The following is a 5,928-nucleotide window of genomic DNA, read 5'->3' on the forward strand; positions in this document are numbered from 1 at the left end:
GAAACTTGCACAATTGAAACAACAAATGTAATAAAACTAGTTTGCATGACAGGCACAAATATCAATTCATCTGCCTGTGCAGGCAGCAGCATTTTCTTGGTCTCCCAGTGTGAAAAAGCAATTTTTATCAGACAATATCAAACTATTACCCAGATAATAATCAGTTAAGGTATTTGACACATCTGGGAAGCATCACAATTGTTATTTTCTGTATATGGCAAGTCGAGTAGAGAGACCTATAATGAACAAGGAAGTTATGGGTTCTTTAAACTGCAGTCATTAGTCCAGTCTTTGGGTCACCTTTACTCATCCTGAAGGCTAAAATAAAGGATTGAGAATTTTCTCATTCAGAATAAGTTTGGAATTGTGACAGATCAGTAATGAAAGTCTGTTCCATGGTCAGCTGTCTGTCTGTTTCTGAATGAGGATGGTAGGAGAGATGGTGGGCACCAGCTAGAGGTGGTAGGTAGAATTAAGCCTAGAGTTTTCTTTACAGCCTCTGGAGGAAAACAGACATTTACACACACAGCATGCACAACACATTAATTTTATTCTAAAGCAGGTTTCTAAATTGATCAGATAAATCATGCATTATTTTGCATATTTCTTTTATGGACTATACAAGGTAGCCATGGTAATAAACTCAGATATAAATATTGAAGGCTGCCGCAGGCTAAAATTAGTGAGCTGAAACACACCCAGGAAGATATATGTGCTCTCAAAGACCTAGAAATGCCCGATTTAAAACAAAACCAAAATAAAATGAGTGTTTGTTTCTACTCAGAGTGTCTACTTATGGCATAAAACAAGGGTACCCATATCCTTTCAGTATCCTTGAAGCATTTTTAAAATACATGCAGTGAATATTTTAATATATTCATCTTCAGTTGAATAGTGAGTTCAGATTTCTTTTTCAAGTTTCAATGTTTTCGTCACCCTTACCACCCCTATGATTTTCTAGTTATTTTCAAATACCATTGCTTCTATCTTCAAATATATAAAAAACATGGAAACATAAATCTTGACAGGATCTCAAGAGTGCATGTATTAATCTGTCCCCTAGATATAAGATGGGTATATCTTAACCATTTCTGTCAGATGCTTTTCTGAAAACATTTTCTTAAAAATATCCAGTGGGGTAGGTTTTACAGCTTCCTTGGGTAATCTGTCCCAGTGCTTTACTTCCTGGTAATCTGAATGTGTTTCTTATTACACTTTTGTCAGTTAAACTAATTTGGTTTCCCCTTATCCCCTGTGGCTATAGAAAGCAATTAATCATCACCTTTTTTATAATCAATTTAACATATTAAAGATGGCCAACCTGTCTCAGTCTCTGCCTTTCCTTCTGCAGACAAAAGGAGTCAAATAAATGTTTTTCTCCTATTGTTCCTCCTTCAAACTTTCTAGGCTATGTCTATCTTTGACTACAGTGAAACTTAAAATTTTACAATGGAACAGTGGTAGGTGAACTTTAATCATTATTTCCCATATCTTACCTCTCACATGGTGTTAATGAATCCCAGAATGAGATTCACCAGTTTTGAATTTTCATCTCTCTGTTGACTTTCTCCTCAGAATGTGCTATCATTCCCAGGTCTCACGTGGCACATTGCTGCCTTGTGAGCTCCCCTCATTTTGTAGTTACACATATGAGTTCTTCTTCAGGGTGCAGTGCCTTTTACTTCTCATTATTGAATTTCATCTTGTTAGATTTCATCTTATTTCCCCAGTTTCTCAAGATCATTTTGAATTTTAATGTTGGCTTGTAGGTTGCTTGTGACCTCCCTCCTGGCCCTGCTTGAATTCATCGGTGCCTCACAGATTAGAAAGGAAACTGATAATATAACTGAGTTAATCAGTGTGTGAAATGGAAAGTTTAAAGCAACAGCAGAGAATTAAAAACATGGCTGGAATTAGTTGGGAATAAATGCCTTGTGGGTAGCTGCCAGCTAGGACATATCAATGCTTATATGATGCTTCTCCTGATACTGCATATTTTGAGAATATTTAGTACCTACTTAAGAAAATGATGATTTGCAAACAAAGCATAACTTCAAAGTCTCTAATTCCTTAATCTTATGCATGTGTGCTGAGAACTTGTGTCAGCCTTCTACATGCCAAAATGATGGATCTGTCTCAACTGGGTGACTATCCTGCAATGGGAGGCCTCTTGGGATGTGTAAAAATGTGTGTTGGTGTCACACCAAAGGGGAAAAAAAAACCCAGTAACACATTGTCTAGCACGAAGCTACGCAGGTCAGAAAGTGATGAAGGTTGACTGTTTCAGCAGGACAACTGCGGCATCTGAGACATTGATAGCATTGGTGAAAGGCACATACACAACATACCAATGTCGGGAGCCCGAGATCTACGCAACACACCTCCCATATTTTATCAAGGGTTTTACACAGGCTGCAAGTTTTCCCATTTTAAGATGTAGAACTTGGACGCAGGAACAAAGTTGCCATACAACTTTAACGTAAAGTAATGAACTAAAGAGTGCATGTTGCCTGACTGAAGGAGTTAACCAAAATGCAAAAGGATATTAAAAGGGCTACAAAAATATAGTAATTATATGTAAATCTGTAGGTTACATCTTTTAATTTGGAAGTTGTCTTCTGTATTGGGAACAGTGGGTCAGGGATTTTGGAGCTTCTGAGAGCCTGTAGTCAGACAACGGGTGTGAGATAGTAAACATCAACAGATAGGAGATGCAGACCATGGAAGGTGCATCCCAAAATTATTCCAAAAACCTAAAAATCAATATTCCTTTATATAAGTCATTAAAGGACATACTGAACTGATCAGGAATCACCTTATGGGTATATAGGAAATAGAAAGATATACCTGATATATAAAGATATTCCTTATAGCCTAGCAATGAATCACTAAGTTGGGTGGGAGGATGTTTTTTACTCAGCTGATAGTGACTCTATCTCATACTTTCATACCAAATACCTAAGCAGCTCTTCTCTGCCTGTCAGAATTAAATCAGGAATGGTTCTTCAGTAACTTCTTTCATCTTCTAGAGAAAAGGCTGGTCTTAATAAATTTTTAATGACATATTTCTGTTCTATCATATTATTTTTTAAAAAATATATGTAATTCATTTTCTTCATTGCCATGCTACACAGCTTTTTTGATAATTTCTTAGAACCTTTCAATATTTCCCTCTTACTATGTAGTCTGCAGCACACTCCATACATCTGTTTTTCTCCTTTTACATTTATTCAGAAATACTACATCTTTTACTTTTTGCTATCACTTCTTCATGAGTGAGAGCAAAAATAAACTCTTTTAATATGTAGAAATAAATACATCTTAAATTTCCCTCATATATTAATTCTTTTTTGTAAACATTGCAGTTCAATGACTCACTTTAATGTGTCTCTTCAATAATAATGCACAATTTTTATGGTGTTTTAAGACTTCAAATTTTTTCAATTTTCTCTGATATATGGATATTCCTGTACAGATATCTCAACTACTCATCAGGCAACTCTCATTTTCCTCCAGCAGCTTTCAGCTAGCGTCCATGTTTTTAGCATCCTCATCAAATGTTCTGAATCAATCATTACCAGGATGATGAATGGTGATTCTCTTAGGTACTCTTTTGTTTTTTCAGCTGGACATCCCATGCTCCTTATAGACCTTCCTCAATGAGCACTGGCAAGGAAGGTCTGGGTCAGAAACTTTCTGTGACTTCCATAAGAAAAGCTTCCATAAGTAACTCTAAAAGGTTCTTACCTGACAGTATAAGCCTATACAATTGTATGAATTTGGGAGAACAGACAGAAACACCTCTTGCTATTCTGTTGTCTTCACCTTTTTTCTCAGAATTTTGTAGGTATTTCTAATTGTCTTAGGGTCACTAATACCGATGTGGATAAGCAGCTTTGAGTAGCATTGATGTTTTCAAGATCTGTGCAAGATCTTGAAGGTCATCAAATTCAGATGCTTGGGCATGTCACAGCAGATTCTATTTGCAATTAAAATAGTGAGAATAACAAGAAGATTAATTGCTTTCTGTAGAGGTATTAAAGATTCATATCAATGTAATTGAGCTCATAATCTGGCCCGATGACAGGTGAGTTCATTTATATGGAGTGATTTCATTATTATTGTTCTTGCCACAGTGTTTTCAAAAATGTAGTCCTTGATCTACTTTCATATTTCAAATACATTAAAAATATGCATAAAATAATATAATTCCTCCTAAAATATATGCTTAGTTAATTTCCCTTCATCTCAAATAAAAAGATTGCTTCTCTCTCCTTCATTTTCCTGTCAATATGCAATGCATAGGTGGAAATAAATGTATTCCCACAGATGTCAGTACTGATATTGGCAAGTATGGATGAGTCTCCTAGCACAGTGGTGAACCTGGGCAAACTGCTTGATTTCTGCAGCCAGGCTACATCTGGCACTGGATGCAGTTAGCTGTCAATGTATTGTGCCATGAAGCCATGCTGTGGAGGAAAAACAAAAGTCATACAGTGCAAGGATTTTCAGCCTCTGTGACCTTTCTTCCTGCACTGTTCGGTGTCAGAGGGCAGCAATGTGAGCCTCCACAGTCACATATGGATCCAGTGTTACACTGGGAAATCCACGGACTTTGCAGTTATTGGTTCAGCTCTGGCAGCAAGAGAGGTAAACGAATGAGTTAAAGCTTGTGCTAAATTTTACCTGTATCAGCAATATCATAACTTCAGAAAAACTGTAATCCTACAAAATAGCAGTATTAAATATCAAAATTGCTGACCCAGAGTGGAGTCTTATACGAGGGGTTCTTACCTGTGCCCATTCCCAGTCATTAGGGTCTTCACTGCTGTGAACTGTGCATGGAGTAAGTCCAAGAGTCCTGGTAAGGATTTGGTAGGTAAAATTATATCACCTTGAATTGAGCCACCACTGAAGAAATCATCTCACTTTCAGATTAAGTTTGCAGCAAACCACACAAATATTGTTGGTACAGAACAATAATACATAATATCAAACATAAAAGAAGGTTGTTCCCAGGTCCTGGAAAATATTTGCCTTAATTACTGTCTTTTACAAAATCCCTTAAAAACTGATTGCTTTAAATGAAATTTGTAGAAATAGCATACATTTGGCAGGAAAAAAGATTGCTTTGTTTACCACCTTTGTTGTGTCTAAAATAACCACAATTACACAATCTATTGGTGAATGAATGATTCTTTTGTTGAATATTAGAGAACAGAGAGTATGCAGTTAAAACAAAACCAAATGTAAACCCACTCTTTATTATGCATGAAGGTTTTTAAAAACTAAAATGTATTTCTCCTATTCCCCCACAAAAGCACACTGCCAGCAATTTCACTTTATAGCAAAGTACATCAGAGATAAAGTCATTACGCAAAGAAGCAAATCTCCAACTATAAAGACTTTAGATGATAGTGGTATCAAGACTAAACTATTTGCATAAGCTTGAATCTTGGCCAGCAGATGAAAAATCTAACTCCAAGGTCACAAACCTTTCCAATGTGCCCAAGGGGAAAGATGTAGCTTTGAGTCTTTCCTAAATGAAGTAGAAAATCACTTTAGAGCAGCAATTCTGAGGAGGATTTTTCTTCTGGATTTTTGTACTTAAAAAGTTCATGCTTTGATTTCCTGTTTTCCCAATTTAACAAAAAAATCCTTTATTCACTGTATTGGGAAAATTTTCAAATATGGCTAAATAAATGATGCATCTTGCATTTTATCCCAGCAAACTGACATTATCCTGCATGTTCCAAATTTCTGTTTAAATCTTTTGAAATATCTAAGTTAGAATAATTTTATCAAGATTTAAATTTTAATACAGGATATGAGAAGATGGAACCCTTAGTCCCACAAATAACTGCAGGAAACTATAGGCATGGGCAACCCACTGCATTAATACAATGTATGGTGGTGAACTCTACACAA

General features: G+C 36.0%; 1 long non-coding RNA gene across 1 annotated transcript; it reads right to left on the minus strand.

The window, feature by feature from the left end:
• Positions 1 to 3,205: 3,205 nt before the first annotated feature.
• On the minus strand, positions 3,206 to 4,560 carry LOC137474941 (uncharacterized). The gene is made up of 2 exons (XR_010999565.1): positions 3,748 to 4,560; positions 3,206 to 3,666 (listed from the first exon to the last, which is right to left on the minus strand). It is a non-coding gene; the product is annotated as an uncharacterized lncRNA (long non-coding RNA).
• Between the last annotated feature and the right edge of the window lie 1,368 nt (positions 4,561 to 5,928).

Source organism: Anomalospiza imberbis, chromosome 5 (assembly GCF_031753505.1).
Source record: "Anomalospiza imberbis isolate Cuckoo-Finch-1a 21T00152 chromosome 5, ASM3175350v1, whole genome shotgun sequence".
Lineage (NCBI taxonomy): Eukaryota > Metazoa > Chordata > Aves > Passeriformes > Viduidae > Anomalospiza > Anomalospiza imberbis.